Source organism: Pelodiscus sinensis, chromosome 23, assembly GCF_049634645.1.
Source record: "Pelodiscus sinensis isolate JC-2024 chromosome 23, ASM4963464v1, whole genome shotgun sequence".
In the NCBI taxonomy this organism is placed as follows: domain Eukaryota; kingdom Metazoa; phylum Chordata; order Testudines; family Trionychidae; genus Pelodiscus; species Pelodiscus sinensis.
In genome coordinates, this window is record NC_134733.1 from 18,248,197 (window position 1) to 18,261,760 (window position 13,564).

Here is a 13,564-nt window from a genome sequence, read left to right on the forward strand (position 1 = left end):
AACGAGGAAACCGTTTCAGAGATCAACAAGCTGGAGTGAAACAGGCACTTTAAATTGTGTTACTTTACTTCTCAGTTCAGCTTAATTTTTAAAAACTCACAAGGCATAATAGGGCAGTAGTGTTACATTTAACACACATGGTGGGGGATACTTTTTTTTAGTGTCAGAATATTGCTGTATTTTTAAAGGTTTTTTTTTTTAATTTGATGTTTGTTCCTTGTCAAGTTCTCTGAAGATCTATGGACTGGCTGTGAATGTTTTAAGTGACTAGAGACTTTTTTATTAGTTTTTGTCCGAAATGTCCTCTAATATTTTATTTTTATCACTACATTTTGTGTACTATATCTATCTATCTATAGATATAGATAGATAGATACAAATAAATATAGAATACATGGCTCTTTGCACTCTATCCACAGCTATTTTGGCTCTTTGTCTCTAACTGGCCACCCCTGTGCTGTGCACTGAGAAGTTACCACATGTTTTCACAATCATTCTGAGTGAAGGAGTCACAGCTTTTCCTGTAGCATACCTAATCACAGGGTGCAAGAGTATCTCTTGGCAACATGCTAAATTAAATTAGCCATTCACTATTAATAACCTCAATTTCTATTTGCTGAATGTACCATTTGTTTAGTAATACTGTAACATTTGCAGAGAGATCCCCACTTAGCTATCCATCTGCTGTAGGGTTTTATACTGCTGCCCTTCACCATGATATCTGAGCATCTTCCATGTAAAATCACTAGCAATAGTGAAAACCCTAATGGGCTTCATGGAATTGCTGGCACATCTCCCTTTTCAGGGTCAAAACTCTGCCTCAAGTAAGGGTTTTAATTTTGACTGTAAAAGAACATATTGAACTTAATCACAAAAACCTGTGATGCTGCAATTAAAGATGACGTGCGGCCCGTGCGGCCCTTCTGGGGGAGATGACAGGGATTTTCATTCTAGGGAAGCTTTAAAAACATATAAAGGTTAAATATAAATCCCCTGGTCTTTTTTTTTTTAAATTGTGATCCAACAGATTTACATTTAGAGTTCTGGCTCAGCCAAGCTCCTTCTTTCTCCTAAAGCATTGGTTTTGGTGCAAGGTGCCAGTCTATTTGACGACTGAGATGGGTGGGCAGAATCCATCAAAGCAATAAACCTGCTCCCAAGCAAGGGAGCAATCACAACTCAGACAGCAACTGAGTTTCGGGGGCCTAAAAAGAACAAACAGGAATGGGGGGGGGGATAGTTTTGCAGATTATCAGAAAAGAACCCAGAAAGGACACTGAGCAAAGAAACCCAGACAAAGCCCATTTCTCTGCAGAGAAGACCAAGTAGTCAGTGACTGTCATTGAGAGGATGTGGGAGGAGGGGGAGCACTGAGAAACCCTCCTGTCCAGCTTTCTCTTCCTGGATTGATCGCTCTGGATCCCGAGGTCTTCCACTGAATTTGACACTACTGTCATTATTATAACAAATTCACAGGCAAGGACAAGTGTCTTTACTGCAGGACTTGGCAGGAGAAGCACTGTTCCAAAGGACTAAATCCAATAGTAGCAAGTGCAGAGAAACATTGCCATCATAAACTACTTGATCTGTATTGATTTATTGGATGCACAGCCAAGGTGCACAGAACAATAGTATCTGAGCATATAAAATGCAGCCATTTTCTGAGCTTGCACCACAGTCAAGATCTCCCTTCATAGTAAGAGGTGAAGTGACAGAAAAAAATTCCCAAATCACAATGTGAAAATTAAGGTAATTTGTTTAACATATCCATATCTGGAACACCTGCAGATAAGGCCATATGTCCAATGGTTAGAACAGGGGCTAGGAAGCAGGACGCTGGGTTTCTCTTTCTAGATTTGTCCAAAATTCACTGTATGACTTTGAGCAAGACATTTAACCTTGCAAGAGTTACAGATTAGTTTCTTCCAAGCTTTCATTTTATACTGCATTAACAGCAGGTGGCAGTAGAAGCTGCTCTTTGTTTCTTTTGATCTAAATTAGACAAACATTAGATTTAAATCAGCTCTGGCCTGTTGCTATTTACAGTTGATATTTTTTCCTCTTGATATCATTTGTGCCTCTCTACAATATGATCGTGTTAGAGGAGTGAAGCATCATTACAGGATAATGATCTGCTTTTGCCTCAGCACTTGGAGAGGGGGAGGGGGGGAATGTCGAAGTGAAGCCCAGAGTGAAATCTTCAGAACAAGAGGTCATTAGCTCTGATGCACAAAGACTTCATTTAACCAATAGCATGTAATTCACAGATTAAAACAGAGGGGATCTGCCCAGACAGTCAAATCCTCCCAAACCTCCCACAGATATAGAAGAGCTAGTGGGGTGTGGTTTGCCTGCTCAGTCTGGGCAAGATATTTTGAAATGGGCTTTGGTAAGGCAAATACAGTTGTATAAATTGAGGTCCTGATTCCACAAGTTACTCTACCCAGGCAGACCCCTGTACCCTTTCATGGGGTGCTCTGCCTTTGTGGAGCAATTTCCAGGATCCAAACCTGTGGTTATCCAAATCTCAACTAGCCAAAATTCTGCTTTTTCCAAATATCAGATACATGCCCTGAGCCCATCAGATGGTCTGTATGCACATGAAAAAGGGTGTTTGTGCACATGTGTATAAATATTGTTTACACATTTATAAAATGAGAGCTACCCCATACTTTAGCAAGCCAAGCAAAACACTGAAAGGTAATATATATCTTCATATTGCCTTTCTGTCAGTTTAGGAGAGCACTGAGAGACCCAAATGGGGATCAGGCCCCAGGATTCTGGGTGCTGCTTGCACACACGAGTTGGGAGAGTCAGTAACTTGTACCCTAAACATTTCTAGTGCTCACAATCACCTCAGTATTTTGCCCCCAGCGCTACTAAGATTTCCCTCCTTTCACATAAAACTTTAAATTAGAACTAAACTACAGTTCACAGCATCAGTGAACAAAGTTCAAAGCCCTTATGAAGTACCTAGCAATGATTAAGTATCATAAACTGACCAAAACTGTAATTGCATCAAGGCAAGAGGTCAAAACTAGGACCTTGTTACAGGTTGGGGAAAACAATGTTTTGCATGACACACACACAACCTTCAACTGCAGACAGCAAGGAGAAGTGCACGTCTGGCCACTCATGCATGCAGAGTCCCTAAATAATTCATAGTGCTAGTGGGAGCTAGCTCTTGACACACAAGCTTTCTGACAGACTGAAAACCTTTCTGATGCAGTCAGCAGCATTGCAGGAAAGTTCTCTTTGATGGGTGGGGTCAGAATTAAAACCAGTCCCTGGCTATTTCCTCCAATCAATTCTAGTTTAAAATCAGCCTCCTGAAAGCTCTTGGCTTTGTGACATGGAAAAGAGAGGAAAAGGAAAGAGCTGCCTAATTTTCAACTGGATGCAGCTGCCAAGTTACATAACTTTTGAGTGCCCAGACAGGATTATTTTATGGTCTGGTCTTCCTCCATAGAACTGCATTTCCCTACTGCAAAGCACCAAAGTGACTGAAACAATGCTAAGAAAAACAGGGCTATCATTTGACTAGGATGAATAGACTCATAAATCCCTACTGATCTAATTGTGGAGGACATCCTGTAGAAAACCAAGCCAAGCCTAACTCAGGATTCTCTTCCCACACTAGAATAAATTGTAAAATTAGGAATATTGTGTTATAGCCAAACAAGTTAGGCTGACATTTTAGAATGTCAGCCTATCTAACCCTGATTCAATTGCCATTGCCCTTTGCTACATGCTGGACTGATGCTATGTGGCAGAAAATGACTGGCACTCCCAAATTTTACCAGCCTCAGCAAGCAGATGTGTAACAGGAAGAACAGATTTTGAAAGGGAAGGATAGTCTGGCAGCTAAATGCAGAATTATAGGTCAGAAGAACTGGTTTGTGTTCTTGACTTTGCAGTCATGGGACCTGGGGCAAAGTTACAAACCTCTCTGTGCCTCAGTTTCACCATCTCTAAAATGTGAATACCACCAACTTCAGAAGCAGTGATTGTTGTGCTTTGAAAAGTCTGGATGGAAAAGAATATGGAAAGATAAAATACTAATTTTACATAGCAGCAGTTGATAGATTACAGTGGAAATGTATACAGTTGGGGATAGCAGGGATTTCTCCCTTCATGTTTTTTTTTAAAAAACAACAACAACAACAACAACAAAGGGATGGGGGTTGGATTTCAAAACTACAGTGTTTGTAACTGGAACAGTTCTGTGTTAATGTAACCAAACCAGGAAGTGAAACTCACTGCTTAACATCCCTGGCAATTCTGAATGCAGTTAAAATGTAAACAAAGCAGTAAAGAACTATATTTAAATAATCATCTAACGTATTTAGAAAAGAGATGGAGACAGTTAGGATTTTACTATATCTATATAGATAAGGATGTACTCTACCCTAGATCAACTGGTAGCTAGATCTTAGAAAACTTTTTGGACAGGTTTGGTGTAACTAAGAGAAAAAATTGGCTATTTACAGGTTAAAGGAAGCAAACTTTACACCATTTAAATCCTAAGAGTGGCAGAGTTGCAATGGTTTCAGAGGGGTAGCTGTGTTAGTCCGTTTCAGCAAAAACAATAAGGAATCCAGTGGCGCCTTAATGATTAACAAATTTTATTATGGCATAAGCTTTCCTGAGTTGCAACTCACATTGTCAGATGCATGAAGTGAAAGAAACAGATGGTAGGGTTGGGGTACAGAAGTAGGAGTGTTACATCACTGCTAATTCTATCAGGGTGGATATGGCCTACTTCCAATAATGATAAGGTGAAAATACCTAAAAGGGAAAATTACTTACTGTAATGAGAGCACCAGTCCCTATCTCTGTTCAAACCCATTATGAATTCCAGCTCAGCAGTTTCACTTCGCAGTCTGTTTCTGTGTGTGTTTTATTTGTTTTGTTTAAGAATGGTAACTTTAATGTCTATAACTGTGTTTCATAAGAATGGCCATTTTGGGTCAGAGCAAAGGTCCACCTAGCCCAGTATCCTGTTTTCTGACAGTAGCCAATGCCAGGTGCCCCAGAGGAAATGAACAAACAGGTAATCAGCAAGCGATCCCTCTCCTGTCATCCATTCCCAGCCTCTCACAAACAAAGGCTAGGGACACCATTCCCACCCATCCCAGCTAATAGCCATTGATGGACCTAGCCTTCATTAGTTTACTTAGTTCTTTTTTGAACTCTGTTAAAGTGCTGGTCTTCACAATGTCCTCTGATAAAGAGTTCCACAGGTTGACTGCACTCAGAGTATGTCTACATTGCAGAGCTTTTTCAGAAAAACAGCTGTTTTCCCAAAAAACTCCAGTTACATCCACCACACTGCAATCGCGTTCTTTTGAAAAAAAAATTGAAAGAACAGAGGGGTCTTTCCAAGATTGGTAAACCTCTTTCTAGGATGAAGAAGTCTTTTTCCAAAAGAGCTCTTTCAGAAAAAGGCATGTGTAGATGGGGAAGAGGGAGTTCTTTCGAAAGAGGAGGAAAGAGGAAAAAGCACAGGTGCTCTGGTGGCCACTTCATCCATAGTAATCACAGCTTAAATGCAAGATAGTATCCATTCCGTGTAGATGCTATCTTTTGAAAAACCAGATTGCTTTTTTGAAGTGCTTTTGCTGTGTAGATGCGCTCTTTCAAAAGACGTTTTTTCAGAAATCTCTTCCGGAAAAGCTTCTTCCAAAAGAAGCCTGCAGTCTAGACATAGCCTTAGTGAATACATACGTCCTTCTGTTTGTTTTAAACCTGCTACAGTACTTTCAATTTCACTTGGTGATCCCTAGTTCTTGCCTTACGCAAACAAGTAAATAAGTTTTCCCTATTCAATTTCTCCACACCAGTCATGATTTTATTTACCTCTATCATATCCCCCAGTTTCCTTTTTCTAAGATGAAAAGTCCCAGTTTTATTAATCTCTCCTTATATGGCAACCTTTGTAAATCCCTAATCATTTTTGTTGCCCTCTATGGAGGTTAAAGTGCTCTCCCACTGGTTTTTCCTTCTTGATATCTGATTTGTGTCCATTTAATCTTTTGCATAGACAGAGCCCGGTCTGTCCAATGTACGTGGCAGAGGGGCACTGCTGGCACATGATGGCGTATATTACAGTAGAAGGGGTACAGATGAATGAGCCTTTGGTATTGTAGCTGATGTGGTTAGATCCTATGGTGGTGGCAGTAGGTTAGATGTGAACAGTGTTGGAGTAAGATTTGTTGCAGGGATTGGTTCCTAAATTAGTGTTTCTATGGGGGGGGGGGTGTATAGTTGATGGTGAGGATTTGTTTCAGATTGGGTGGCTATCTGGAAGTGAAGACCGGCCTGCCTTTCAAAGTCTGTGAGTGAGGGATCATCCTCTAGGATAGCCCATAGATGTGTGGGAGAGGTTTTAGCTGAGGGCTGTAGGTAATGGTCAGTGCGATTCTGTTGCCAGTTCAGTGTCTTTCAAGCCAATGCTAAGAAGCAGCCCCTGTGTATCTCTGGTGCTTCAGAGTTCAAACAGCCAAAAAGATGGAACATTTTCTTGTGGCTTCGTTTTATTTTCTTCTGTTAGCGTCCCAGCCCACAGGATGAGCTTCTTTTCATATAGCATTTCCCAGGCATGGGTAGGGCTATTAACCTATCCTTTGTATTGATCCTTGATGGCCTGCCTGTTTGAGTTTGATAGTCCTTCTGGACAGATGGAGAGGAGGGAATGATTTCCATGCCTGAGTTCAATAAGTTCAGAGCAAACGTTTCTAAAAAGTTATAAAGCAAACATGCATATATTCTTATAGCATGGAACACAGACATTACAAGTGAGATTAATGTATACAGCAACCAATATGAATTTCACACTAAATTCATTCATATACAATTAAAACTTATTTTCAGCAAAACTCATATAGAGGTAACCTGGCCTGGTCTACAGCTATGAGACGGTCAGTTTTTAGCTAATGCATACAACCTGGATAAGAGCTGGCATCTGGCCTGCCAATGTCACACATTTTTCTTTCTTGCACTAAAGGAAGTGAGAGCTGCAAAGACCTTTGGTAGCTAGAGGGTTAACACATCTGAAATGTGCAGTGGACCAAATGCAGAGCAGTTCAGTTATATGATGTGGTCATCATTGGAACTATTCCCAGCTCCCTCTTCAGTACAAACTGGTGTCTTTCACTCCAGACGTGGAGCTGTCACTCTTTGGATGTTTATTGTTCATTCAAGAGCAACAAACTCCACTGCATGACAGAGATGGTAGCTGTTTAAATAGCAGTCACAGGTGCGCCAAGACGCAGGGGAGATGGGAGAATCAGTGCTTTTGTATGGACCCAAACCTGCAGTCCTATGGTTTCTCACTTTAATTCTTGCCAGAAGTGCAGCATTGTGAAGTGATAGCGGTGGAAAAGTGTGTGCGCTAAAAAAGCTGTTCCCCCTCCCACGAGGCTAGTTTCTTCTTCTCAAGGCTATATGAGGAAACACTCTCAAGTCAATGAATGCACAATCACTCCTTAGTTTGGCTTGGTGCTGTTGAAACAATGCAAGATGCACACATCAGCCCAGGCTTTTCTGGGGGAGTGGAAAATGTGCTGGAGGATGATTGAAGTGCTAGGGTAAGAATGCCATTGGAGGCAGCTTGTTTATTTTCATTTTTCAAAGTTCCAGGTTTCTCCTGTTCTGTGACTTGAGGGAATGTGTACAGTTTACAAAACTGCACTGGACCTCACACCCAGGTTGGTGCAGCCTGAATGTATATCAGAGTAATGTATAACTGAAAAGGGCCCAATATATAATTCAGTCCAGTCCCCTGCACTGATGCAGGACAAGGTGTTGTCCAGATCAGTGGTCACCAACCAGCTGATTGTGATCAGCAAATTCCCTGCTTGCCCTAGCCCAGGCCTGGGCAAAACATGGCTTATGGGCCATATCCGGCCTGCCAAGCCACTGAATCTGGCCCACGGACACTGCAGGGAGCCCCAGGCAGGCTCCCCACTTGCCATGCCCCACCTCGCTCAGAAAAACTGTGTGGGGACGGGAAGGAGGAGGGGTGCAGGTGCTATTCCCGCCCCCAGCACTATCCCCTGGCTGGTTTCTGGCCAGAAACCAGCCAATGGGAGCTGTCTGTTTGAACAACAGGCAGCCACAAAGCACCACACTCCTTCCCCTCTGAGGCTCATCCTCTCACATGGCTTATGGCTCTGCAGCCTGTGCGGGGCTGGGCAGGATCCCTGAGAAACATGCATGGCTTTTGGCCAGAAGACACTCAGGTAAGACTCCGGGCAAGAGCCTGCCTCTTGCGCTCCAGCTCCTCCCTTTCCCAACCCTTTCCCCCCTAAACTCCTGCCTCTTTACCCACAAAACCCAAACCATCTACCCCCACCCTTCATCCATATATGCAAGAGCTCGCAGTGGTCAGAAACCTACAGCTCTTTATTTGTCCACTTAGCCACTTCTTTGAATTAAAGTTACTTTAAATCATCTAATGAGTAGTTGGCTAGTCCAGTGCCCCAGGTCATAACTGCCTCCTTCATCCAGACTCCCTCCCACTCTCTTTTCTGCACCCCAGTTCCTTACCCCAACCTCCATCCCAGACCCTGCCCCTCTTCTGTGAATATCACAGAAGCGTGCAGCCCTCAACCACTTTCCAAAATCTTGGAGTGGCCTCCCATCAAAAATGATTGGCCCCCTGCCCTAGTCCAATGTCCCATATACATGGAGGAGTGTAACACAGCAGGACTCACCAGTGGACTCCGACTTGACACTCAGGGAGTTAGCTCTTCAGCTCCCCATTTTGGCCCGTGTCACGCCTACTCTTACCTGTTCATGTCTCCACCACTTTGTTAGGATCCACGTTCCTCCCAGACCGTGGCATCCTCCCATCTGAGTACTGTCCTGTTGCTTGCCCCCACACTCTGGGGTCCTCCCCCTCAGGGGACCTCCAAACCCTCCTACTCTTCATCTAGCCCCTGCCTCAGGAGCAAACTGTAGTTTGAATGGCCACTAATCATTAGCAAAGGGTGTGAACACACTGCCTGGCTGCCTCCCTAGTATCTTCAGACCTTGCTTCAAGCCCTGCAGCCTGGGAGCTTGGCTGGCCAGAGCTTCCCCAGCTCTGCTCTAAGTCAGGAAACCTCTAGACTCACTGGCAATCAGGTCCCTCCAGCTTCACACTTGGAGCAAAAGTGAGTCTTGAGTCTCCTCCCTGCCAGGAGCCTTTATTTATACTGCCTTCAGCTGGGCCCTAATTAGTAGTTTCTGACTCAGGTGCTGGCTCCACTGCTCCAGCCCTCTCCCAGGGCTCGGTTTTAACCCTTAAAGGGCCCAGTGCAGATCAGATGCCCTCATCACAAGGAACCTGTGAGGGGTAGGAGTTTCAGCATGCTGCTTCTGTCTTCAAGCACCACCCCATTCAGTTCCCATTGGCTAGGAACAGGAAACTGTGGCCAATGGGAGCTCAGGGAGCAGTGCCAGCAAAGGTGCAGCACGCAGAGCCAAGTGTCCCTTGTCCCCCGCTTCCAGAGACACAGAGGCATATTGACGCCTTCCAGGAGCAGTGTTGGGCTTGCATCACGGTGCCACTGACCGAGAGCTTCTGGGAACCTGGTGGAAAGCTGCACATCAATCCCTTCCCCCTCTCACATCCCAACCCTCTGCCCAGACCAGTAAAAGTGTGGGTGGGGGAGAACAAACAACAGATGGATGGGAGCAGGGCTGGGCTTCAGGGAAAGGACAGGGTAGGTCTTAAATTCAGCATGTGATCCTGGGCATCTTTCTAGACCATTTCTGATAGGTGTTTGTTCATCCTGTTCTTACAAACCTCAAATGATGGGGGTTCCACAACTGCTTCTGGAAGCCTCGTCCAGAGCTTAAGTACCCTTACAGTTAAGGATTTCCTAATATCTAACCTACATCTCCCTTACTGAAATTTAAGCCCATTACATCTTATCCCATCATCCGTGGCTAAGAAAAACAATGTATCCCTCCTCTTTATAACAGCCTTTTACGCAAGACGACTCAGTCTTCACTTCTGTGGCTTCTCACACACTTGGATATTTCCATGCCCCTCATTTTAGGCCTGTGTGTCCACAGAGGGACAGATGATGCTAAAAGAATTGCCTTAGGCAGATGAAACACCCAGCACAAACTTGAGAGATTCCGCAGTTGGTTTGAATAGGCCAACACAATCACAAAAGCTTATCTTTAAAACTAAAGAAAACATGTTGACTCACCCTACCCTGGAAGCGAGGAGTGTTGTATGAATGCACAAGAATTGTCTTGTATTAGTCCAATAATTGTTGTATTCATGTAGGTAACAGAAACTTTTGGCTGTTTAAAGCGTGAGTTGAGTAATTTTGCACTGTGTACACACCAGGGGGCTACATCTTCACTGCAGCACTATCTCGCGTCTTAACAGCAAACTCGTTATTTCAAAATATAACAGGTTCGCTATTCCGCTGTCTCTGTAAACCTCATTCCACGAGGAGTAAGAGATGTTTCAGAATACAAGGTTACTTTGAAATTTGGTGCTGTGTAGACAGTGCCAAGTTACAAAAGAAGTTATTTCAAAATTGACTCAAAATATGCTATGCTATTTGCATAGATCAAATTGTATAGCTTATTTCAAGCTACAGGTGCAATATAGAGGCACCCCTGGAGTCTAAGACAGGCATAAGTCATCAATAAAAAATGAACGTGCTCACCTATTGCTATATACTTCATTTAGAAAGCACAGTTCACAGTAGATGTGTGGCAGGTTTCTGGATATATAGATTCTGTACATCGTGTGGTTTCCTGCAATACAATTGTGCTAGAAAACACATGTAGCTTCTGATATTATCCAGTATGAATGTAATTGGCGCCAATAAGGTAAAAGACATGCTCTACTGCAATTCAGTGCAAAGCAGATGGTTTAAAAAAATGCTCAGGATATCTGAAAAGTAACAGAGGTAGCCATGTTAGTCTGATCTTGGTGAAACAAAAAAAGCAGTCATGTAGCACTTTAAAGACTAACAATATAGTTTATTAGGTGATGAGCTTTCATGGGGAAGACCCACTTCTTCAGATCCTGTAAAACCAAAGTCAATGAGAAATGTTCATTGTTTGAATTTTTGAAGGTTTTTTTTCCCATAAAAATCTATAGCATTTTCAACTTGGTATGGTAAAAGATGAAGAAAAAACGTTTTGTTATTCTCTCAAAAAATACACCCAAGACCTGCACATGGAGTACCTTAAACATTTGTTTCTGATGAACCAGTCCCTCTAGCCTTGTTCTTATGGTTTATGCCACCAGATGGAGTTGCACCCTTGTGTACAGAGGGTAAGAAGAACTGTGTTATTTTACACCGCTGAAAGAGTCATTTAATAGGCTAGGTAGTTCATCCTCTCAGACATTTTATTTTCTCCCTTGAGTACTGTGCCATTTACCAATTATTACATCAAACTTTTCATTCTCCACTTCCAACTCACCAGGTGATCACCTCTCAGGGTCAATTATGTCAAGCAGCACTAATCTAAAGCAAATGGCTTATGAATAATTAAGGAAAAGAGAGCCTCCCTTTGTTCTAAATTATAGCAAAAATCACTGTCGTAAGCCTGCAAGTATTTGAATACAGACACCACTCAAGGTTTGTATTTCAGAAGGAGATTTTTTACCATGCTCTTTTATAAGATGAAAAGTGGTTTTAGACCACACAGCCTTTTAAAAAAGGTGAATGGGAAGAAAAGCTATTCTCCACACACCCCTGTGCAAATGGATTACTATGTAATATCACTTATGTGTGTACCTACATTCAAACAACACTAACTAGTTGTCAGGGAATTTCAGTAGCACAGACTGAAGCTATTCACCATGACTAAGGATTTTGGGTATCCCAGTTCAGATACATTACAAAGGACCTGATTTTCAGAGAGCAGATGCCCAGTAATTTCAGAATAATCCACTATTATTTTAGGTCCCCAGAACCACTTTTGAAAATCTTGGTCTTGCTTTGACTAGAATGGGTACAACAGTGGTAAAGCACAGCTCAAGCTTCTCCACTCCTGCAAAAGCAGGAGTCAGTTCTGATCCCTAGAGCAACATCCAGGTAAGAAGGAAGGTCAATTTCCATGTTCATTTGCTCCTTGACACTTTTGCCAAGGCTGCCAACAAGGTGGTGGATTACTGTTAGCAGCAGCAGCATGTTTTCTGATCCAACTTCTGGGCATTGGATTAGGACCAAATTCATTTCCCTTGCAGCTGAAAGTGGATGGTCACAACTGACCAAAATGCTAAAGATCTGGAAATGAAAGGCTCTATATCCCATCACCACTCCAGTCTTCCAATGTTTCATTTTATTAGATTAGGACCACCCACCTGGGCAACAATCCTTGTTGATATAACAAGCTGTTACACCAGCTGTAGTTTTAAACAAACTAAAAACCCACACATACATCTTAGCTTTGCAACCGTCTAGTTTGCACTGATGTCTAATAGAGCCTGCACTCATTTGTTCTGGGGCATATGAAGACAGTACTTTTCCTACTTAATTCAATTGTATTTGACTTTTTGGGATGAATTAATATCAGTAGTGATGCAATGGTTACAAAAAGTAAGATAGCTCCTAAACTGAAATCCACATTCTCAAATGAGAAGTAGGTAAATTCCCTTTATGCAAGTTTAACCTTAACTACACAAGTGGCTATCAGAGTAACTTGAAGGAAACCTGCCTGCAGCATCATATTAAGAAATGGTGCAATGCCTGGCATAGTCTTTGCTAAGCAGGGAAATCAAGTAGCCCTCTTTGTGGGATAGGGCAGAATTTGATGGTCTGATATCAGAATGTCAGGGATCTGCCAATCACATACTGCCTGCTACAGCAACATGCTACTCCACCTCCTACCAGGCACCAGGGGAATTGTGGATTGTCTGAACATCTGTTCCTGAGGAGCTGGCCTACCTTCATGAGCAAAGCCTCACAATAGTCAGTCACGTCAGAATAAATTACAAAACAACATTAAGGCTTTGGGTTTGTTTTAATTCAAGTGAATGACAGATCATGTGTGTGTTTTGATTGACTGCTAAAATAGTTTTAACTAGAGAAGTCAACAATTTTGGGATGCTCTGTGTCCTTTTACAGATACTTAGAGGAATGCAGGAGAGGAGTAGAATGTGGTACCTTTGGAATCTTGTAAAATCTCAAGGCTCACTAGAATGGAATAAATTTAAACAGATAAATTGAATGATTTTACTGTTAGCATTTTAGGTGAATGGTTAGTACTCCATTTCAGCTGTAAACTGCCTCTATCAGCTATCCTCTGGTTGACTAAGAACAGAGATTGATCAATTAAGCTGGAGACCTTCAAGCCTCTAAAACTATTATTCTATACAGACACTACTGTTTGGTTAGAGAACTGTTTACCCCTTTTATTACAGAGCTGTAAAGAACAGTCATTGGGGCATTTGGACCTTATTTCAGTGTGTGAGGCTTATTACAAACTAATTCATTTCACTCAGCCCCTTAGGCTGGGTTAATATTTAGAACCAGATTAGTGATCTTGAAACAGAGGTTGGGGAGAAGGGAGAGGAGTGCTGCAATTCTGAAGATAGGAC